A 24,910-nucleotide genomic window follows, 5' to 3' on the forward strand; every position below is an offset into this window, starting at 1 on the left:
AGGTATATGGGGACCAGAACTGTGCACGGTGCTCCACGTGTGGTCTAACCAAAGTATATGGAGACCCCAACTGTACACAGTGCTCCAAGTGTGGTCTAACCAAGGTATATGGAGACCAGAACTGTGCACAGTGCTCCAAGTGTGGTCTAACCAAGGTATATGGAGACCAGAACTGTACACAGTGCTCCAAGTGTGGTCTAACCAAGGTATATGGAGACCAGAACTGTGCACGGTGCTCCAAGTGTGGTCTAACCAAGGTATATGGAAACCAGAACTGTGCACGGTGCTCCACGTGTGGTCTAACCAAGGTATACGGAGACCACAACTGTGCACAGTGCCCCAAGTGTGGTCTAACTAAGGTATACGGAGACCAGAACTCTGCACGGTGCTCCAAGTGTGGTCTAACCAAGGTATATGGAGACCAGAACTGTTCACACTGCTCCAAGTGTGGTCTAACCAAGGTATACGAGACCAGAACTGTGCATGGTGCTCCAAGTGTGGTCTAACCAAGGTATATGAAGACCAGAACTGTGCACAGTGCTCCAAGTGTGGTATAACCAAGGTATACGGAGACCAGAATTGTGCACAGTGCTCCACGTGTGGTCTAACCAAGGTATACGGAGACCAGAACTGTGCACGGTGCTCCAAGTGTGGTCTAACCAAGGTATACGGAGACCAGAACTGTACACGGTGCTCCAAGTGTGGTCTAACCAACGTATATGGAGACCAGAACTGTGCACAGTGCTCCAAGTGTGGTCTAACCAAGGTATATGGAGACCAGAACTGTGCACAGTGCTCCAAGTGTGGTCTAACCAAGAAATACGGAGACCAGAACTGTGCACAGTGCTCCAAGTGCGGTCTAACCAAGGTGTGGGGAGACCAGAATTGTGCTCCAAGTGTGGTTTAACCAAGGTATATGGAGACCAGAACTGTACACGGTGCTGCAACTGTGGTCTAACCAAGGTATATGGAGACCAGAACTGTGCACAGTGCTCCAAGTGCAGTCTAACCAAGGTATATGGAGACCAGAACTGTTCACAGTGCTCCAAGTGTGGTCTAACCAAGGTATACGAGACCAGAACTGTGCACGGTGCTCCACGTGTGGTCTAACCAAGGTATATGGAGACCACAACTGTGCACAGTGCTCCAAGTGTGGTCTAACCACGGTATACGGAGACCAGAACTGTGCACAGTGCTCCAAGTGTGGTCTAACCAAGGTATATGGAGACCAGAACTGTGCACGGTGCTCCAAGTGTGGTCTAACCAAGGTATATGGAGACCAGAACTGTGCACAGTGCTCCAAGTGCAGTCTAACCAAGGTATATGGAGACCAGAACTGTTCACAGTGCTCCAAGTGTGGTCTAACCAAGGTATACGAGACCAGAACTGTGCACGGTGCTCCACGTGTGGTCTAACCAAGGTATATGGAGACCACAACTGTGCACAGTGCTCCAAGTGTGGTCTAACCACGGTATACGGAGACCAGAATTGTGCACAGTGCTCCACGTGTGGTCTAACCAAGGTATGCGGAGACCAGAATTGTGCACGGTGCTCCAAGTGTGGTCTAACGAAGGTATATGGAGACCAGAACTGTACACGGTGCTCCAAGTGTGGTCTAACCAAGGTATACAAGACCAGAACTGTGCACGGTGCTCCAAGTGTGGTCTCACCAAGGTATATGGAGACCAGAACAGTGCACATTGCTCCAAGTGTGGTCTAACCATGGTATATAGAGACCAGAAATGTGCACAGTGGTCCAAGTGAGGTATAACCAAGGTATAGGGAGACCAGAACTATGCAACGTGCTCCAAGTGTGGTCTAACCAAGGTGTATGGAAACCAGAACTGTGCACAGTGCTCCAAGTATGGTCTAACCAAGGTATATTGAGACCAGAACTGTGCGCAGTGCTCCACGTGTGGTCTAACCAAGGTATATGGAGACCAGAACTGTACACAGTGCTCCAGGTGTGGTCCTACCAAGGTATATGGAAACCAGAACTGTGCACGGTGCTCCACGTGTGGTCTAACCAAGGTATACGGAGACCACAACTGTGCACAGTGCTCCAAGTGTGGTCTAACCAAGGTATACGGAGACCAGAACTGTGCACGGTGCTCCAAGTGTGGTCTAACCAAGGTATATGGAGACCAGAACTGTGCACAATGCTCCAAGTGTGGTCTAACCAAGGTATACGGAGACCAGAACTGTACACTGTGCCCCAAGTGTGGTCGAACCAAGGTATATGGTGACCCGAACTGTGCACAGTGCTCCAAGTGTGGTCTAACCAAGGTATATGGAGACCAGAACTGTGCACGGTGCTGCAAGTGTGGTCTAACCAAGGTATATGGAGACCAGAACTGTGCACGGTGCTCCAAGTGTGGTCTAACCAAGGTATATAGAGACCAGAACTTTGCACAGAGCTCCAAGTGTGGTCTAACCAAGTTATATGGGGACCAGAACTGTGCATGGTGCTCCAAGTGTGGTCTAGGGTCTAACCAAGGTATACGGAGACCAGAACTGTGCACAGTGCTCCAAGTGTGGTCTAACCAAGGTGTAGGGAGACCAGAATTGTGCTCCAAGTGTGGTTTAACCAAAGTATATGGAGACCAGAACTGTACACAGTGCTCCAAGTGTGGTCTAACCAAGGTATATGGAGACCAGAACTGTGCACAGTGCTCCAAGTGTGGTCTAACCAAGGTATATGGAGACCAGAACTGTGCACGGTGCTCCACGAGTGGTCTAACCAAGGTATACGGAGACCACAACTGTGCACAGTGCTCCAAGTGTGGTCTAACCAAGGTATAGGGAGACCAGAATTGTGCAAGGTGCTCCAAGTGTGGTCTAACCAAGGCATACGAAGAGCAGAACTGTGCACAGTGCTCCAAGTGCGGTCTAACCAAGGTATATGGAGACCAGAACTGTGCACAGTGCTCCAAGTGTGCTCCATCCAAGGTATATGGAGACCAGAACTGTGCACAGTGCTCCAAGGGCGGTCTAACCAAGGTATGTGGAGACCAGAACTGTGCACAGTGCTCCAAGTGTGGTCTAACCAAGGTATACGGAGACCTGAACTGTGCACGGTGCTCCAAGTGTGGTCTAACCAAGGTATATAGAGACCAGAACTGTGCACAGTGCTCCAAGTGTGGTCTAACCAAGGTATATAGAGACCAGAACTGTGCACAGTGCTCCAAGTGTGGTCTAACCAAGGTATACTGAGACCAGAACTGTGCACGGTGCTCCAAGTGTGGTCTAACCAAGGTATATAGAGACCAGAACTGTACACCGTGCTCCAAGTGTGGTCTAACCAAGGTATATGGGGACCAGAACTGTGCACGGTGCTCCAAGTGTGGTCTAACCAAAGTATATGGAAACCAGAACTGTACACAGTGCTCCAAGTGTGGTCTAACCAAGTTATATGGAGACCAGAACTGTGCACAGTGCTCCAAGTGTGGTCTAACCAAGGTATACGGAGACCAGAACTGTACACAGTGCTCCAAGTGTGGTCTAACCAAGGTATATGGAGACCAGAACTGTGCACGGTGCTCCAAGTGTGGTCTAACCAAGGTATATGGAGACCAGAACTGTACACGGTGCTCCAAGTGTGGTCTAACCAAGGTATACGGAGACCAGAACTGTACACGGAGCTCCAAGTGTGGTCTAACCAAGGTATATGGATACCAGAACTGTGCACAGTGCTCCAAGTGTGGTCTAACCAAGGTATACGGAGACCAGAACTGTGCACAGTGCTCCAAGTGTGGTCTAACCAAGGTGTAGGGAGACCAGAATTGTGCTCCATGTGTGGTTTAACCAAGGTATATGGAGACCAGAATTGTGCACGGTGCTGCAAGTGTGGTCTAACCAAGGTATATGGAGACCAGAACTGTGCACAGAGCTCCAAGTGTGGTCTAACCAAGGTATATGGAGACCAGAACTGTGCACAGTGCTCCAAGTGAGGAAAACCAAGGTATAGGGAGACCAGAACTGTGCACAGTGCTCCAAGTGAGATATAACCAAGCTACAGGGAGACCAGAACCGCGCACAGTGCTCCAAGTGTGGTCTAACCAAGGTATACGGAGACCATAACTGTGCACGGTGCTCCAAGTGCAGTCTAACCAAGGTATATAGAGACCAGAACTGTACACAGTGCTCCAAGTGTGGTCCAACAAAGGTATATGGGGACCAGAACTGTGCACGGTGCTCCAAGTGTGGTCTAACCAAAGTATATGGAGACCAGAACTGTACACAGTGCTCCAAGTGTGGTCTAACCAAGGTATATGGAGACCAGAACTGTGCACAGTGCTCCAAGTGTGGTCTAACCAAGGTATATGGAGACCAGAACTGTACACAGTGCTCCAAGTGTGGTCTAACCAAGGTATATGGAAACCAGAACTGTGCACGGTGCTCCACGTGTGGTCTAACCAAGGTATACGGAGACCACAACTGTGCACAGTGCTCCAAGTGTGGTCTAGCCAAGGTATACGGAGACCAGAACTGTGCACGGTGCTCCAAGTGTGGTCTAACCAAGGTATATGGAGACCAGAACTGTGCACAGTGCTCCAAGTGCAGTCTAACCAAGGTATATGGAGACCAGAACTGTTCACAGTGCTCCAAGTGTGGTCTAACCAAGGTATACGAGACCAGAACTGTGCACGGTGCTCCAAGTGTGGTCTAACCAAGGTATATGGAGACCAAAACTATGCACAGTGCTCCAAGTGTGGTCTAACCAAGGTATATGGAGACCAGAATTGTGCACGGTGCTCCAAGTGTGGTCTAACGAAGGTATACGGAGACCAGAACTGTACACGGTGCTCCAAGTGTGGTCTAACCAAGGTATATGGAGACCAGAACTGTGCACAGCGCTCCAAGTGTGGTCTAACCAAGGTATATGGAGACCAGAACTGTGCACAGTGCTCCAAGTGCGGTCTAACCAAGGTATATGGAGACCAGAACTGTGCACAGTGCTCCAAGTGAGGTATAACCAAGGTATAGGGAGACCAGAATTGTGCAAGGTGCTCCAAGTGTGGTCTAACCAAGGCATACGAAGAGCAGAACTGTGCACAGTGCTCCAAGTGCGGTCTAACCAAGGTATATGGAGACCAGAACTGTGCACAGTGCTCCAAGTGTGCTCCATCCAAGGTATATGGAGACCAGAACTGTGCACAGTGCTCCAAGGGTGGTCTAACCAAGGTATATGGAGACAAGAACTGTGCACAGTGCTCCAAGGGCGGTCTAACCAAGGTATGTGGAGACCAGAACTGTGCACAGTGCTCCAAGTGTGGTCTAACCAAGGTATACGGAGACCTGAACTGTGCACGGTGCTCCAAGTGTGGTCTAACCAAGGTATATAGAGACCAGAACTGTGCACAGTGCTCCAAGTGTGGTCTAACCAAGGTATATAGAGACCAGAACTGTGCACAGTGCTCCAAGTGTGGTCTAACCAAGGTATACTGAGACCAGAACTGTGCACGGTGCTCCAAGTGTGGTCTAACCAAGGTATATAGAGACCAGAGCTGTACACCGTGCTCCAAGTGTGGTCTAACCAAGGTATATGGGGACCAGAACTGTGCACGGTGCTCCAAGTGTGGTCTAACCAAAGTATATGGAAACCAGAACTGTACACAGTGCTTCAAGTGTGGTCTAACCAAGTTATATGGAGACCAGAACTGTGCACAGTGCTCCAAGTGTGGTCTAACCAAGGTATACGGAGACCAGAACTGTACACAGTGCTCCAAGTGTGGTCTAACCAAGGTATATGGAGACTAGAACTGTGCACGGTGCTCCAAGTGCGGTCTAACCAAGGTATACGGAGACCAGAACTGTACACGGAGCTCCAAGTGTGGTCTAACCAAGGTATATGGATACCAGAACTGTGCACAGTGCTCCAAGTGTGGTCTAACCAAGGTATACGGAGACCAGAACTGTGCACAGTGCTCCAAGTGTGGTCTAACCAAGGTGTAGGGAGACCAGAATTGTGCTCCATGTGTGGTTTAACCAAGGTATATGGAGACCAGAATTGTGCACGGTGCTGCAAGTGTGGTCTAACCAAGGTATATGGAGACCAGAACTGTGCACAGTGCTCCAAGTGTGGTCTAACCAAGGTATATGGAGACCAGAACTGTGCACTGTGCTCCAAGTGTGGTCTAACCAAGGTATATGGAGACCAGAACTGTGCACAGTGCTCCAAGTGAGGTATAACCAAGGTATAGGGAGACCAGAACTGTGCACAGTGCTCCAAGTGAGATATAACCAAGCTACAGGGAGACCAGAACCGCGCACAGTGCTCCAAGTGTGGTCTAACCAAGGTATACGGAGACCATAACTGTGCACAGTGCTCCAAGTGTAGTCTAACCAAGGTATATAGAGACCAGAACTGTACACAGTGCTCCAAGTGTGGTCCAACAAAGGTATATGGGGACCAGAACTGTGCACGGTGCTCCAAGTGTGGTCTAACCAAAGTATATGGAGACCAGAACTGTACACAGTGCTCCAAGTGTGGTCTAACCAAGGTATATGGAGACCAGAACTGTGCACAGTGCTCCAAGTGTGGTCTAACCAAGGTATATGGAGACCAGAACTGTACACAGTGCTCCAAGTGTGGTCTAACCAAGGTATATGGAAACCAGAACTGTGCACGGTGCTCCACGTGTGGTCTAACCAAGGTATACGGAGACCACAACTGTGCACAGTGCTCCAAGTGTGGTCTAGCCAAGGTATACGGAGACCAGAACTGTGCACGGTGCTCCAAGTGTGGTCTAACCAAGGTATATGGAGACCAGAACTGTGCACAGTGCTCCAAGTGCAGTCTAACCAAGGTATATGGAGACCAGAACTGTTCACAGTGCTCCACGTGTGGTCTAACCAAGGTATACGAGACCAGAACTGCGCACGGTGCTCCAAGTGTGGTCTAACCAAGGTATATGGAGACCAAAACTATGCACAGTGCTCCAAGTGTGGTCTAACCAAGGTATACGGAGACCAGAATTGTGCACAGTGCTCCACGTGTGGTCTAACCAAGGTATACGGAGACCAGAACTGTGCACGGTGCTCCAAGTGTGGTCTAACGAAGGTATACAGAGACCAGAACTGTTCGGTGCTCCAAGTGTGGTCTAACCAAGGTATATGGAGACCAGAACTGTGCACAGTGCTCCAAGTGTGGTCTAACCAAGGTATATGGAGACCAGAACTGTGCACAGTGCTCCAAGTGTGCTCCATCCAAGGTATATGGAGACCAGAACTGTGCACAGTGCTCCAAGGGTGGTCTAACCAAGGTATATGGAGACAAGAACTGTGCACAGTGCTCCAAGGGCGGTCTAACCAAGGTATGTGGAGACCAGAACTGTGCACAGTGCTCCAAGTGTGGTCTAACCAAGGTATACGGAGACCAGAACTGTGCACAGTGCTCCAAGTGCGGTCTAACCAAGGTATATGGAGACCAGAACTGTGCACAGTGCTCCAAGTGAGGTATAACCAAGGTATAGGGAGACCAGAATTGTGCAAGGTGCTCCAAGTGTGGTCTAACCAAGGCATACGAAGAGCAGAACTGTGCACAGTGCTCCAAGTGCGGTCTAACCAAGGTATATGGAGACCAGAACTGTGCACAGTGCTCCAAGTGTGCTCCATCCAAGGTATATGGAGACCAGAACTGTGCACAGTGCTCCAAGGGTGGTCTAACCAAGGTATATGGAGACAAGAACTGTGCACAGTGCTCCAAGGGCGGTCTAACCAAGGTATGTGGAGACCAGAACTGTGCACAGTGCTCCAAGTGTGGTCTAACCAAGGTATACGGAGACCTGAACTGTGCACGGTGCTCCAAGTGTGGTCTAACCAAGGTATATAGAGACCAGAACTGTGCACAGTGCTCCAAGTGTGGTCTAACCAAGGTATATAGAGACCAGAACTGTGCACAGTGCTCCAAGTGTGGTCTAACCAAGGTATACTGGGACCAGAACTGTGCACGGTGCTCCAAGTGTGGTCTAACCAAGGTATATAGAGACCAGAGCTGTACACCGTGCTCCAAGTGTGGTCTAACCAAGGTATATGGGGACCAGAACTGTGCACGATGCTCCAAGTGTGGTCTAACCAAAGTATATGGAAACCAGAACTGTACACAGTGCTTCAAGTGTGGTCTAACCAAGTTATACGGAGACCAGAACTGTACACAGTGCTCCAAGTGTGGTCTAACCAAGGTATATGGAGACCAGAACTGTGCACGGTGCTCCAAGTGTGGTCTAACCAAGGTATACGGAGACCAGAACTGTACACGGAGCTCCAAGTGTGGTCTAACCAAGGTATATGGATACCAGAACTGTGCACAGTGCTCCAAGTGTGGTCTAACCAAGGTATACGGAGACCAGAACTGTGCACAGTGCTCCAAGTGTGGTCTAACCAAGGTGTAGGGAGACCAGAATTGTGCTCCATGTGTGGTTTAACCAAGGTATATGGAGACCAGAATTGTGCACGGTGCTGCAAGTGTGGTCTAACCAAGGTATATGGAGACCAGAACTGTGCACAGTGCTCCAAGTGTGGTCTAACCAAGGTATATGGAGACCAGAACTGTGCACTGTGCTCCAAGTGTGGTCTAACCAAGGTATATGGAGACCAGAACTGTGCACAGTGCTCCAAGTGAGGTATAACCAAGGTATAGGGAGACCAGAACTGTGCACAGTGCTCCAAGTGAGATATAACCAAGCTACAGGGAGACCAGAACCGCGCACAGTGCTCCAAGTGTGGTCTAACCAAGGTATACGGAGACCATAACTGTGCACAGTGCTCCAAGTGTAGTCTAACCAAGGTATATAGAGACCAGAACTGTACACAGTGCTCCAAGTGTGGTCCAACAAAGGTATATGGGGACCAGAACTGTGCACGGTGCTCCAAGTGTGGTCTAACCAAAGTATATGGAGACCAGAACTGTACACAGTGCTCCAAGTGTGGTCTAACCAAGGTATATGGAGACCAGAACTGTGCACAGTGCTCCAAGTGTGGTCTAACCAAGGTATATGGAGACCAGAACTGTACACAGTGCTCCAAGTGTGGTCTAACCAAGGTATATGGAAACCAGAACTGTGCACGGTGCTCCACGTGTGGTCTAACCAAGGTATACGGAGACCACAACTGTGCACAGTGCTCCAAGTGTGGTCTAGCCAAGGTATACGGAGACCAGAACTGTGCACGGTGCTCCAAGTGTGGTCTAACCAAGGTATATGGAGACCAGAACTGTGCACAGTGCTCCAAGTGCAGTCTAACCAAGGTATATGGAGACCAGAACTGTTCACAGTGCTCCACGTGTGGTCTAACCAAGGTATACGAGACCAGAACTGCGCACGGTGCTCCAAGTGTGGTCTAACCAAGGTATATGGAGACCAAAACTATGCACAGTGCTCCAAGTGTGGTCTAACCAAGGTATACGGAGACCAGAATTGTGCACAGTGCTCCACGTGTGGTCTAACCAAGGTATACGGAGACCAGAACTGTGCACGGTGCTCCAAGTGTGGTCTAACGAAGGTATACGGAGACCAGAACTGTTCGGTGCTCCAAGTGTGGTCTAACCAAGGTATATGGAGACCAGAACTGTGCACAGTGCTCCAAGTGTGGTCTAACCAAGGTATATGGAGACCAGAACTGTGCACAGTGCTCCAAGTGCGGTCTAACCAAGGTATATGGAGACCAGAACTGTGCACAGTGCTCCAAGTGAGGTATAACCAAGGTATAGGGAGACCAGAATTGTGCAAGGTGCTCCAAGTGTGGTCTAACCAAGGCATACGAAGACCAGAACTGTGCACAGTGCTCCAAGTGCGGTCTAACCAAGGTATATGGAGACCAGAACTGTGCACAGTGCTCCAAGTGTGGTCCATCCAAGGTATATGGAGACCAGAACTGTGCACAGTGCTCCAAGGGTGGTCTAACCAAGGTATATGGAGACCAGAACTGTGCACAGTGCTCCAAGTGCGGTCTAACCAAGGTATGTGGAGACCAGAACTGTGCACAGTGCTCCAAGTGTGGTCTAACCAAGGTATACTGAGACCAGAACTGTGCACGGTGCTCCAAGTGTAGTCTAACCAAGGTGTATAGAGACCAGAACTCTACACAGTGTTCCAAGTGTGGTCTAACCAAGGTATATGGGGACCAGAACTGTGCACGGTGCTCCAAGTGTGGTCTAACCAAAGTATATGGAAACCAGAACTGTACACAGTGCTCCAAGTGTGGTCTAACCAAGGTATATGGAGACCAGAACTGTGCACAGTGCTCCAAGTGTGGTCTAACCAAGGTATATGGAGACCAGAACTGTACACATTGCTCCAAGTGTGGTCTAACCAAGGTATATGGAGACCAGAACTGTGCACAGTGCTCCAAGTGTGGTCTAACCAAGTTATATGGAGACCAGAACTGTACACGGTGCTCCACGTGTGGTCTAACCAAGGTATACGGAGACCAGAACTGTACACGGTGCTCCAAGTGTGGTCTAACCAAGGTATACGGAGACCAGAACTGTGCACAGTGCTCCAAGTGTGGTCTAACCAAGGTGTAGGGAGACCAGAATTGTGCTCCATGTGTGGTTTAACCAAGGTATATGGAGACCAGAATTGTGCACGGTGCTGCAAGTGTGGTCTAACCAAGGTATATGGAGACCAGAACTGTGCACAGTGCTCCAAGTGTGGTCTAACCAAGGTATATGGAGACCAGAACTGTGCACTGTGCTCCAAGTGTGGTCTAACCAAGGTATATGGAGACCAGAACTGTGCACAGTGCTCCAAGTGAGGTATAACCAAGGTATAGGGAGACCAGAACTGTGCACAGTGCTCCAAGTGAGATATAACCAAGCTACAGGGAGACCAGAACCGCGCACAGTGCTCCAAGTGTGGTCTAACCAAGGTATACGGAGACCATAACTGTGCACAGTGCTCCAAGTGTAGTCTAACCAAGGTATATAGAGACCAGAACTGTACACAGTGCTCCAAGTGTGGTCCAACAAAGGTATATGGGGACCAGAACTGTGCACGGTGCTCCAAGTGTGGTCTAACCAAAGTATATGGAGACCAGAACTGTACACAGTGCTCCAAGTGTGGTCTAACCAAGGTATATGGAGACCAGAACTGTGCACAGTGCTCCAAGTGTGGTCTAACCAAGGTATATGGAGACCAGAACTGTACACAGTGCTCCAAGTGTGGTCTAACCAAGGTATATGGAAACCAGAACTGTGCACGGTGCTCCACGTGTGGTCTAACCAAGGTATACGGAGACCACAACTGTGCACAGTGCTCCAAGTGTGGTCTAGCCAAGGTATACGGAGACCAGAACTGTGCACGGTGCTCCAAGTGTGGTCTAACCAAGGTATATGGAGACCAGAACTGTGCACAGTGCTCCAAGTGCAGTCTAACCAAGGTATATGGAGACCAGAACTGTTCACAGTGCTCCACGTGTGGTCTAACCAAGGTATACGAGACCAGAACTGCGCACGGTGCTCCAAGTGTGGTCTAACCAAGGTATATGGAGACCAAAACTATGCACAGTGCTCCAAGTGTGGTCTAACCAAGGTATACGGAGACCAGAATTGTGCACAGTGCTCCACGTGTGGTCTAACCAAGGTATACGGAGACCAGAACTGTGCACGGTGCTCCAAGTGTGGTCTAACGAAGGTATACGGAGACCAGAACTGTTCGGTGCTCCAAGTGTGGTCTAACCAAGGTATATGGAGACCAGAACTGTGCACAGTGCTCCAAGTGTGGTCTAACCAAGGTATATGGAGACCAGAACTGTGCACAGTGCTCCAAGTGCGGTCTAACCAAGGTATATGGAGACCAGAACTGTGCACAGTGCTCCAAGTGAGGTATAACCAAGGTATAGGGAGACCAGAATTGTGCAAGGTGCTCCAAGTGTGGTCTAACCAAGGCATACGAAGACCAGAACTGTGCACAGTGCTCCAAGTGCGGTCTAACCAAGGTATATGGAGACCAGAACTGTGCACAGTGCTCCAAGTGTGGTCCATCCAAGGTATATGGAGACCAGAACTGTGCACAGTGCTCCAAGGGTGGTCTAACCAAGGTATATGGAGACCAGAACTGTGCACAGTGCTCCAAGTGCGGTCTAACCAAGGTATGTGGAGACCAGAACTGTGCACAGTGCTCCAAGTGTGGTCTAACCAAGGTATACTGAGACCAGAACTGTGCACGGTGCTCCAAGTGTAGTCTAACCAAGGTGTATAGAGACCAGAACTCTACACAGTGTTCCAAGTGTGGTCTAACCAAGGTATATGGGGACCAGAACTGTGCACGGTGCTCCAAGTGTGGTCTAACCAAAGTATATGGAAACCAGAACTGTACACAGTGCTCCAAGTGTGGTCTAACCAAGGTATATGGAGACCAGAACTGTGCACAGTGCTCCAAGTGTGGTCTAACCAAGGTATATGGAGACCAGAACTGTACACATTGCTCCAAGTGTGGTCTAACCAAGGTATATGGAGACCAGAACTGTGCACAGTGCTCCAAGTGTGGTCTAACCAAGTTATATGGAGACCAGAACTGTACACGGTGCTCCACGTGTGGTCTAACCAAGGTATACGGAGACCAGAACTGTACACGGTGCTCCAAGTGTGGTCTAACCAAGGTATACGGAGACCAGAACTGTGCACAGTGCTCCAAGTGTGGTCTAACCAAGGTGTAGGGAGACCAGAATTGTGCTCCAAGTGTGGTTTAACCAAGGTATATGGAGACCAGAACTGTGCACGGTGCTGCAAGTGTGGTCCAACCACGGTATATGGAGACCAGAACTGTGCACAGTGCTCCAAGTGTGGTCTAACCAAGGTATATGGAGACCAGAACTGTGCACTGAGCTCCAAGTGTGGTCTAACCAAGGTATATGGAGACCAGAACTGTGCACAGTGCTCCAAGTGAGGTATAACCAAGGTATAGGGAGACCAGAACTGTGCACAGTGCTCCAAGTGTGGTCTAACCAAGGTATATGGAGACCAGAACTGTGCACAGTGCTCCAAGTGAGATATAACCAAGGTACAGGGAGACCAGAGCCGCGCACAGTGCTCCAAGTGTGGTCTAACCAAGGTATACGGAGACCAGAACTGTGCACGGTGCTCTAAGTGTGGTCTAACCAAGGTATATAGAGACCAGAACTGTACACAGAGCTCGAAGTGTGGTCTAACAAAGGTATATGGAGACCAGAACTGTGCACAGTGCTCCAAGTGTGGTCTAACCAAGGTATACGGAGACCAGAACTGTACACGGTGCTCCAAGTGTGGTCTAACCAAGGTATATGGAGACCAGAACTGTGCACAGTGCTCCAAGTGTGGTGTAACCAAGGTATACGGAGACCAGAACTGTGCACAGTGCTCCAAGTGTGGTCTAACCAAGGTGTAGGGAGACCAGAATTGTGCTCCAAGTGTGGTTTAACCAAGGTATATGGAGACCAGAACTGTGCACGGTGCTGCAAGTGTGGTCTAACCAAGGTATACGGAGACCTGAACTGTGCACGGTGCTCCAAGTGTGGTCTAACCAAGGTATATGGAGACCAGAACTGTACACAGTGCTCCAAGTGTGGTCTAACCAAGGTATATGGAAACCAGAACTGTGCACGGTGCTCCACGTGTGGTCTAACCAAGGTATATGGAGACCAGAACTGTGCACAGTGCTCCAAGTGTGGTCTAACCAAGGTATACGGAGACCAGAACTGTGCACAGTGCTCCAAGTGTGGTCTAACCAAGGTGTAGGGAGACCAGAATTGTGCTCCAAGTGTGGTTTAACCAAAGTATATGGAGACCAGAACTGTACACAGTGCTCCAAGTGTGGTCTAACCAAGGTATATGGAGACCAGAACTGTGCACAGTGCTCCAAGTGTGGTCTAACCAAGGTATATGGAGACCAGAACTGTACACAGTGCTCCAAGTGTGGTCTAACCAAGGTATATGGAAACCAGAACTGTGCACGGTGCTCCACGTGTGGTCTAACCAAGGTATACGGAGACCACAACTGTGCACAGTGCTCCAAGTGTGGTCTAGCCAAGGTATACGGAGACCAGAACTGTGCACGGTGCTCCAAGTGTGGTCTAACCAAGGTATATGGAGACCAGAACTGTGCACAGTGCTCCAAGTGCAGTCTAACCAAGGTATATGGAGACCAGAACTGTTCACAGTGCTCCAAGTGTGGTCTAACCAAGGTATACGAGACCAGAACTGTGCACGGTGCTCCAAGTGTGGTCTAACCAAGGTATACGGAGACCTGAACTGTGCACGGTGCTCCAAGTGTGGTCTAACCAAGGTATATGGAGACCAGAACTGTACACAGTGCTCCAAGTGTGGTCTAACCAAGGTATATGGAAACCAGAACTGTGCACGGTGCTCCAAGTGTGGTCTAACCAAGGTATATGGAGACCAGAACTGTGCACAGTGCTCCAAGTGTGGTCTAACCAAGGTATACGGAGACCAGAACTGTGCACAGTGCTCCAAGTGTGGTCTAACCAAGGTGTAGGGAGACCAGAATTGTGCTCCAAGTGTGGTTTAACCAAAGTATATGGAGACCAGAACTGTACACAGTGCTCCAAGTGTGGTCTAACCAAGGTATATGGAGACCAGAACTGTGCACAGTGCTCCAATTGTGGTCTAACCAAGGTATATGGAGACCAGAACTGTACACAGTGCTCCAAGTGTGGTCTAACCAAGGTATATGGAAACCAGAACTGTGCACGGTGCTCCACGTGTGGTCTAACCAAGGTATACGGAGACCACAACTGTGCACAGTGCTCCAAGTGTGGTCTAGCCAAGGTATACGGAGACCAGAACTGTGCACGGTGCTCCAAGTGTGGTCTAACCAAGGTAAATGGAGACCAGAACTGTGCACAGTGCTCCAAGTGCAGTCTAACCAAGGTATATGGAGACCAGAACTGTTCACAGTGCTCCAAGTGTGGTCTAACCAAGGTATACGAGACCAGAACTGTGCACGGTGCTCCAAGTGTGGTCTAACCAAGGTATATGGAGACCAAAACTATGCACAGTGCTCCAAGTGTGGTCTAACCAAGGTATATGGAGACCAGAATTGTGCACGGTGCTCCAAGTGTGGTCTAACGAAGGTATACGGAGACCAGAACTGTACACGGTGCTCCAAGTGTGGTCTAACCAAGGTATATGGAGACCAGAACTGTGCACAGTGCTCCAAGTGTGGTCTAACCAAGGTATATGGAGACCAGAACTGTTCACAGTGCTCCAAGTGTGGTCCAACCAAGGTATACGAGACCAGAACTGTGCACGGTGCTCCAAGTGTGGTCTAACCAAGGTATATGGAGACCAGAACTGTACACAGTGCTCCAAGTGTGGTCTAACCAAGGTACAGGAAACTTTGTGCTATCCGGCACCCACGGGACCGAGCTGCTGCCGTTGCCTGAAAACTGCCGTACTCTCCAGAGTTAATGTTGAGAAATACGGTGATTGTTATCTCCGTATTTGACAACAAACACTGTTGCTTAGCAACAGCTTCTAAACACTCAGGTGTGGCCTGCAAGCTCTGCAGCTGAAGCTGTTGCTATAGCTACAGACCTTGCACAGCTTGACTGTTCAAACAAAGCAAAAAAAACAAACAAAAAGAATAAAAAACGGCTGCTGATTTTTGCCGGTGGCTCCAGATTGCCGGATAGCTCACCTCCGGATAGCACAAAGTTTCCTGTATATGGAGACGGGTATTGTGCACGGTGCTCCAAGTGTGGTCTAACCAAGTTATACGGAGACCAGAACTGTGCACGGTGCGCCAAGCGTGGTCTAACCAAGGTATGTGGAGACCAGAACTGTGCTCACTGCTCCAAGTGTGGTCTAACCAAGGTATATGGAGACCAGAACTGTACACAGTGCTCTAAGTGTGGTCTAACCAAGTTATACGGAGACCAGAACTGTGCACGGTGCTCCAAGCGTGGTCTAACCAAGGTATGTGGAGACCAGAACTGTGCACAGTGCTCCAAGTGTGGTCTCACCAAGGTATATGGAGTCATAGAGTCATAGAGTTATACAGCACGGATAGAGGCCCTTCGGCCCATCGTGTCCGCGCCGGCCATCAAGCCCTGTCTAATCTAATCCCATATTCCAGCATTTGGTCCGTAGCCTTGTATGCTGTGGCATTTCAAGTGCTCGTCCAAATGCTTCTTAAATGTTGTGAGGGTTCCTGCCTCCACAACCCTTTCAGGCAGTGAGTTCCAGACTCCAACCACCCTCTGGGTGAAAAAGTTCTTTCTCAAATCCCCTCTAAACCTCCCGCCCTTTACCTTGAATCTATGCCCGCTAGTTATTGACCCCTCTACTAAGGGAAAAAGCTCCTCAGCATTCATCCTATCTATGCCCCTCATAATTTTGTACACCTCAATCATGTCCCCCCTCAGCCTCCTCTGCTCCAAGGAAAACAAACCCAATCTGCCCAGTCTCTCTTCATAGCTGAAGCGCTCCAGCCCTGGTAACATCCTGGTGAACCTCCTCTGCACCCTCTCCAACGCGATCACATCCTTCCTGTAGTGTGGCGACCAGAACTGCACACAGTATTCCAGCTGTGGCCTAACCAGTGTTTTATACAGCTCCATCATAACCTCCTTGCTCTTATATTCAATGCCTCAGCTAATGAAGGCAAGTATCCCATATGCCTTTTTTACCACCTTATCCACCTGTTCCACCGCCTTCAGGGATCTGTGTACTTGCACACCCAGATCCCTCTGACCCTCCGTCTTGCCTAGGGTCTTACCATTCATTGTATATTCCCTTGCCTTGTTAGTCCCCCCAAAGTGCATCACCTCGCACTTTTCCAGGTTAACTTCCATTTGCCACTGTTCCGCCCATCTGACCAACCCATCTATATCATCCTGCAGACTGAGGCTACCCTCCTCGCTATTTACCACCCTACCAATTTTTGTATCATCCGCGAACTTACTGATCATACCTTTTACATTCATATCCAAGTCATTAATGTAGACCACAAACAGCAAGGGACCCAGCACCGATCCCTGTGGTACCCCACTGGCCACAGGCTTCCAGTCACAAAAACAACCTTCGACCATCACCCTCTGCCTTCTGCCACTAAGCCAGTTTTGTATCCAATGTGCCAAGGCACCCTGGATTCCATGGGCTCTTACCTTCTTGACCAGTCTCCTGTGCGGGACTTTATCGAAGGCCTTACTGAAATCCATGTATACCACATCCACTGCGTTACCCTCATCCACACACCTAGTCACCCCCTCAAAAAATTCAATCAAATTAGTTAGACATGATCCTTTGACAAAGCCATGTTGACTATCCCTGATTAATCCTTGCCTCTCCAAGTGGAGACAAATTTTGTCCCTCAGAATTTTTTCCAATAATTTTCCTACCACTGATGTTAGGCTCACTGGCCTGTAGTTCCCCGGTTTTTCCCTACTTCCCTTCTTGAATAATGGTACTACATTAGCGGTTCTCCAGTCCTCTGGCACATCCCCTGTGGCCAGAGAGGTCCTGAATATATGTGTTAGAGCCCCCGCAATCTCTTCCTTTGCCTCACCCAGCAGCCTGGGATACATTTCATCCGGGCCTGGGGATTTATCCATTTTTAGGCCAGCTAAAACCGCCAATACCTCCTCCCTCTCGATGTTAATATGTTCGAGCATATCACAGTCCCCCCGCCCTATTTCTATGTCTACATCGTCCTTCTCCATCGTGAAAACAGATGCAAAAAATTCATTTAGAACCCCTCCTACATCTTCCGGCTCCACACACAGATTGCCACTTTTGTCCCTAATGGGCCCTATTTTTTCCCTAGTTATCCTCTTACCCTTAATATACTTATAAAACATCTTCGGATTTTCCTTTATTTTGCTCGCCAGTGCTATTTCATGGCCCCTCCTTGATCTCCTAATTTCTTTTTTAAGTATCCCCCTGCACTTTTTGTACTCCTCTAGGGCTTCCTCCGTCTTTAGCCTTTTGTATCTGCCAAAAGCCCTCCTTTTTTTCCTAATCCATTCTCGTATATCCCCTGACATCCAAGGTTCCCTGTGGCTTTTGGAACCACCCTTGACCTTTACGGGAACATGTTGCCATTGTATGATCTCAATCTCCCTTCTGAAAGCCTCCCATTGCTCCGATGCGGATTTTCCTACAAGTAGCTGATCCCAGTCCATTTTGGCCAGATCCTGCCTTATCCTATGAAAATCGGCCTTCCCCCAATTTAGAACCTTTATTTCCGGCCCATCCATGTCCTTTTCCATGACCACCTTAAATCTTACCATATTATGGTCACTGTCACCAAAGTGCTCACCTACTAGCACTTTTTCCACTTGGCCAGCCACATTCCCTAGAATTAGGTCCAGTACCGCCCCCTCTCTTGTAGGACTTTCCACATGCTGGCTCAAAAAGCTCTCCTGGATGCACTTTAAGAATTCTACACCCTCTGAGCCTTTCACACTCTGACTATCCCAGTTAATATTGGGGAAGTTGAAATCCCCCATTATTATTACCCTATTATTTGCACATTTCTCTGAGATTTGCCTACATATCTGTTCCTCTATCTCCCCCTGACTGTTTGGAGGCCTATAGTACACTCCCAGCAAAGTGCTTGCCCCCTTTTTGTTTTTAAGCTCCACCCATATGGCCTCATTAGAGGAACCTGCTAATATATCATCCCTCCTTACTGCAGTAATTGACTCCTTAATTAATACTGCGACACCCCCTCCTCTTATACCTCCCCCTCTGTCTCGCCTGAAGATTCTGTACCCCGGAATATTGAGCTGCCAGTCTTGCCCCTCCCTCAACCATGTCTCCGTGATAGCAACAATATCATACTCCCATGTGTTTATCAACACCTTCAGTTCATCCACCTTATTTGCAAGACTCCTTGCATTAAAATAGATGCCATCCAGCCTTGCCATTATATGTTTGCCCTGTCTACCAAGCTGACTTGTTTTTTTCTCTATAATTGGCAGCACATCACCCCCTATTTCAGCTCCCCTCTGTATCCCATCCCCCTGCCAAGTTAGTTTAAACCCCCCCCCAACAGTGCTAGCAAACCTCCCCGCAAGGATATTTGTCCCGCTCTGGTTCAGGTGCAACCCGTCCGACTTGTACAAGTCCCACCTTTCCCAGAAGCAGGCCCAGTGATCCAGGAAAGTAAAACCCTCCCCCCTACACCAACTCTTTAGCCACGCATTCATCTGCTCTATCCTCCCATTCCTATACTCACTAGCACGTGGCACTGGGAGTAATCCAGAGATTACAACCTTTGAGGTCCTGCTCTTTAATCTGTTACCTAGCTCCCTAAATTCTTGATGCAGGACCTCATCCCCCTTCCTTCCTATGTCGTTGGTCCCAATGTGGACCACGACCTCTGCCTGCTCACCCTCCCCCTTAAGAATGCCCTGCAGCCGCTCAGTGACATCCCTGACCCTGGCCCCAGGGAGGCAACAAACCATCCTGGAGTCACGTTTGCGGCCACAGAAACGCCTATCTGTTCCCCTTACGATAGAATCCCCTACCACTATTGCTCTCCCACTCTTTTTCCTCCCTTCCTGAGCAGCAGAAGCCTCCCTGGTGCCAGGAAGCTGGCTGCTGCTGCCTTCCCCTGGTAAGTCATCCCCCTCAACAGTATCCAACTTGGTATACTTGTTTGAAAGGGGGATGTCCACAAAGGTTCCCTGCACTACCTGCCTGCCTTTGTTGCTCCGCCTGATGGTCACTCCCTGTGCAGCCCTACCCTGAGGCGTGAACAACTCGCTAAACGTGCGATCCACGAGCCTCTCAGCATCGCGCATGCTCCAAAATTCATCCACCCGCAGCTCGAGCGCCGTAATGCGGTCTACAAGTAGCTGCAGCTGGATGCATTTCCCGCACACATGGTCGTCAGGGACACTGGCAGCGTCCCTGATTTCCCACATAGAGCAGGAGGAGCAGAACACGGGTCTGAACTCTCCTGCCATGACTTACTCCTTTAATTTATTTAAAAATGTATTCAATACCCCAGTTACAGGTATACTCTAGGGCGCTTTATTTACCAACTGTCCCCACTACACCAGAGACCCTAGAAATTTACCATAGAAGTCAAGCTTGTATTGAAAAGAGAGAAATACTCACCAACCAATCACTTACCTGCTCCCTGGTGACGTCACACTCTGATTATTTTTTACCTCTCTCCCCGCTGCTGATTTGGTATGCCTCGCCTCTCTCCGGTTTTTATACCGGGCTCCGACTCACTGCTCCCGCTGGTCCTGACTGGTCTCGGGCCTCGCTGCTCTCCGGTTTTTATACCGGGCTCCGACTCACTGCTCCCGCTGGTCCCGACTGGTCTCGGGCCTCGCCTCTCTCCGGTTTTTATACTGGGCTCCGACTCACTGCTCCCGCTGGTCCCGACTGGTCTCGGGCCTCGCCTCTCTCTCTGGAGACCAGAACTGTACACATTGCTCCAAGTGTGGTCTAACCAAGGTATATGGAGACCAGAACTGTGCACAGTGCTCCAAGTGTTGTCTAACCAAGGTATACAGAGACCAGAACTGTGCACGGTGCTCCAAGTGTGGTCTAACCAAGGTATATGGAGACCAGAACTGTGCACGGTGCTCCAAGTGCGGTCTAACCAAGGTGTATGGAGACCAGAACTGTGCATAATGCTCCAAGTATGGTCTAACCAAGGTATGCAGAGACCAGAACTGTGCACAATGCTCCAAGTGTGGTCTAACCAAGGTATATGGAGACCAGAACTGTGCACAGTGCTCCAAGTGTGGTCTAACCAAGGTATGCAGAGACCAGAACTGTGCACAATGCTCCAAGTGTGGTCTAACCAAGGTATATGGAGACCAGAACTGTGCACAGTGCTCCAAGTGTGGTCTAACCAAGGTATACGGAGACCAGAACTGTGCACAGTGCTCCAAGTGCGGTCTAACCAAGGTGTGTGGAGACCAGAACTGTGCACAATGCTCCAAGTATGGTCTAACCAAGGTATACGGAGACCAGAACTGTGCACAGTGCTCCAAGTGTGGTCTAACCAAGGTATACGGAGACCAGAGCTGTGCACATTGCTCCAAGTGTGGTCTAACCAAGGTATATGGAGATCAGAACTGTGCACATTGCTCCAAGTGTGGTCTACCCAAGGTATATGGAGACCAGAACTGTGCACAGTGCTCCAAGTGTGGTCTAACCAAGCTATACGGAGACCAGAATTGTGCACATTGCTCCAAGGGTGGTCTAACCAAGGTATATGGAGACCAGAACTGTGCACAGTGCTCCAAGTGTGGTCTAACCAAGGTATATGCAGATCAGAACTGTGCACAGTGCTCCAAGTGTGGTCTAACCAAGGTATATGGAGACCAGAACTGTGCACAGTGCTCCAAGTGTGGTCTAACCAAGGTATATGCAGATCAGAACTGTGCACAATGCTCCAAGTGTGGTCTAACCAAGGTATACGGAGACCAGAACTGTGCACAGTGCTCCAAGTGTGGTCTAACCAAGGTATATGGAGACCAGAACTGTGCACAGTGCTCCAAGTGTGGTCTAACCAAGGTATATGGAGACCAGAACTGTGCACAGTGCTCCAAGTGTGGTCTAACCAAGGTATATGCAGATCAGAACTGTGCACAGTGCTCCAAGTGTGGTCTAACCAAGGTATATGGAGACCAGAACTGTGCACAGTGCTCCAAGTGTGGTCTAACCAAGGTATATGGAGACCAGAACTGTACACAGTGCTCCAAGGGCGGTCTAACCAAGGTATATGCAGACCAGAACCGTGCACATTGCTCCAAGTGTGGTCTAACCAAGGTATATGGAGACCAGAACTGTGCACAGTGCTCCAAGTGTGGTCTAACCAAGGTATACAGAGACCAGAACTGTGCACAGTGCTCCAAGTGTGGTCTAACCAAGGTATTCAGAGACCAGAACTGTGCACAGTGCTCCAAGTGTGGTCTAACCAAGGTATACAGAGACCAGAACTGTGCACAGTGCTCCAAGTGTGGTCTAACCAAGGTATATGCAGACCAGAACTGTGCACAGTGCTCCAAGTGTGGTCTAACCAAGGTATACAGAGACCAGAACTGTGCACAGTGCTCCAGGTGTGGTCTAACCAAGGTATATGGAGACCAGAACTGCGCACAGTGCTCCAAGTGTGGTCTAACCAAGGTATATGGAGACCAGAACTGTGCACAGTGCTCCAAGTGTGGTCTAACCAAGGTATATGGAGACCAGAACTGCGCACAGTGCTCCAAGTGTGGTCTAACCAAGGTATATGGAGACCAGAACTGCGCACAGTGCTCCAAGTGTGGTCTAACCAAGGTATATGGAGACCAGAACTGTGCACAGTGCTCCAAGTGTGGTCTAACCAAGGTATATGGAGACCAGAACTGCGCACAGTGCTCCAAGTGTGGTCTAACCAAGGTATATGGAGACCAGAACTGTGCACAATGCTCCAAGTGTGGTCTAACCAAGGTATACAGAGACCAGAACTGTGCACAGTGCTCCAGGTGTGGTCTAACCAAGGTATATGGAGACCAGAACTGTGCACAGTGCTCCAAGTGTGGTCTAACCAAGGTATATGGAGACCAGAACTGTGCACAGTGCTCCAAGTGTGGTCTAACCAAGGTATACAGAGACCAGAACTGTACACAGTGCTCCAGGTGTGGTCTAACCAAGGTATATAGAGACCAGAACTGTGCACGGTGCTCCAAGTGTGGTCTAACCAAGGTATACAGAGACCAGAACTGTACACAGTGCTCCAGGTGTGGTCTAACCAAGGTATATAGAGACCAGAACTGTGCACAGTGCTCCAAGTGTGGTCTAACCAAGGTATATAGAGACCAGAACTGTGCACGGTGCTCCAAGTGTGGTCTAACCAAGGTATACAGAGACCAGAACTGTGCACAGTGCTCCAAGTGTGGTCTAACCAAGGTATATGGAGACCGGAACTGTACACAGTGCTCCAGGTGTGGTCTAACCAAGGTATATAGAGACCTGAACTGTGCACAGTACTCCAAGTGTGGTCTAACCAAGGTATACAGAGACCAGAACTGTGCACAGTGCTCCAAGTGTGGTCTGTCTAACAAGGTATATAGAGACCAGAACTGTGCACGGTGCTCCAAGTGTGGTCTAACCAAGGTATACAGAGACCAGAACTGTGCACGGTGCTCCAAGTGTGGTCTAACCAAGGTATATGGGGACCAGAACTGTGCACAGTGCTCCAAGTGTGGTCTAACCAAGGTATATGGGGACCGAACTGTGCACAGTGCTCCAGTGTGGTCTAACCAAGGTATATGGAGACCAGAACTGTGCACAGTGCTCAAGTGTGGTCTAACCAAGGTATATGGAGACCAGAACTGTGCACAGTGCTCCAAGTGTGGTCTAACCAAGGTATATGGAGACCAGAACTGTGCACGGTGCTCCAAGTGTGGTCTAACCAAGGTATATGGGGACCAGAACTGTGCACAGTGCTCCAGGTGTGGTCTAACCAAGGTATATGGAGACCAGAACTGTGCACAGTGCTCCAAGTGTGGTCTAACCAAGGTATACAGAGACCTGAACTGTGCACAGTGCTCAAGTGTGGTCTAACCAAGGTATATGGAGACCAGAACTGTGCACAGTGCTCCAAGTGTGGTCTAACCAAGGTATATGGAGACCAGAACTGTGCACGGTGCTCCAAGTGTGGTCTAACCAAGGTATATGGGGACCAGAACTGTGCACAGTGCTCCAGGTGTGGTCTAACCAAGGTATATGGAGACCAGAACTGTGCACAGTGCTCCAAGTGTGGTCTAACCAAGGTATATGGGGACCAGAACTGTGCACAGTGCTCCAAGTGTGGTCTAACCAAGGTATATGGGGACCAGAACTGTGCACGGTGCTCCAAGTGTGGTCTAACCAAGCTATACGGAGACCAGAACTGTGCACGGTGCTCCAAGTGTGGTCTAACCAAGCTATACGGAGCCAGAACTGTGCACAGTGCTCCAAGTGTGGTCTAACCAAGGTTCTATACAAGTTAACATAAATTCTCTGCTTTTTCAATTCAAATGAACCCCGATGCTTTGGTTTGCTTTTTGTTTTAAATGGCCATGTGACTTACTCACAGGATTAGGATACATTTGTCACACTGGCATGTCTGCCACTGACAAGTCTTCTTGTGGCCTTTCAAGGGCACGGAGATCCGTGGTTGCGACAGCGGCGCAAGTCGGGGAGCGTGTGGTCACCATCCGGTACGCCATACCTGAAGGGAGGGGAGAGGCAAAGTTACCCACAATCCTTAATTCATCCCCACTCGCAGGCGGATTCTGGGTAAAGGGCGCTGGTTAGGTTGTCGGCTTCCATTTGCCTTCTGACCACCTGTGGAACAATGGAAGAGAGTTACAGGAAAGGACTGTGCACCATCGCCAGCTCATTCTGAACCACAGTGCGCTAATTAACCCTTCCACTTACCAAAACCCGTCAACTCGAGAACCACGCACCAGAGCAAAATTAATCTCAAAAACACAGGACTAGGAGGTCCATTCAGCCCTCGAGCCTGTTATACAGGAACAGGTCCATTCAGCCCCTCGAGCCTGTTATACAGGAACAGGTCCATTCAGCCCTCGAGCCTGTTATACAGGAACAGGTCCATTCAGTCCCTCGAGTCTGTTATACAGGAACAGGAGGCCCATTCAGTCCCTCGAGTCTGTTATACAGGAACAGGTCCATTCAGCCCCTCGAGCCTGTTATACAGGAACAGGAGGCCCATTCAGTCCCTCGAGTCTGTTATACAGGAACAGGAGGCCCATTCAGTCCCTCGAGCCTGTTATACAGGAACAGGAGGCCCATTCAGTCCCTCGAGCCTGTTATACAGGAACAGGAGGCCCATTCAGTCCCTCGAGCCTGTTATACAGGAACAGGAGGCCCATTCAGTCCCTCGAGCCTGTTATACAGGAACAGGAGGCCCATTCAGTCCCTCGAGTCTGTTATACAGGAACAGGTCCA

At 49.6% G+C, this 24,910-nt stretch overlaps 1 pseudogene; it reads right to left on the reverse strand.

Moving 5' to 3' along the window:
• LOC147110006 (uncharacterized) overlaps nucleotides 1-24,268 on the reverse strand; it is a 58,615-nt pseudogene extending 34,347 nt beyond the window's left edge.
• Nucleotides 24,269-24,910: the final 642 nt, after the last annotated feature.

Source organism: Somniosus microcephalus, chromosome 12, assembly GCF_052327205.1.
Source record: "Somniosus microcephalus isolate GS21.2 chromosome 12, FLI_Smic_1.0, whole genome shotgun sequence".
Taxonomy (NCBI): domain Eukaryota; kingdom Metazoa; phylum Chordata; class Chondrichthyes; order Squaliformes; family Somniosidae; genus Somniosus; species Somniosus microcephalus.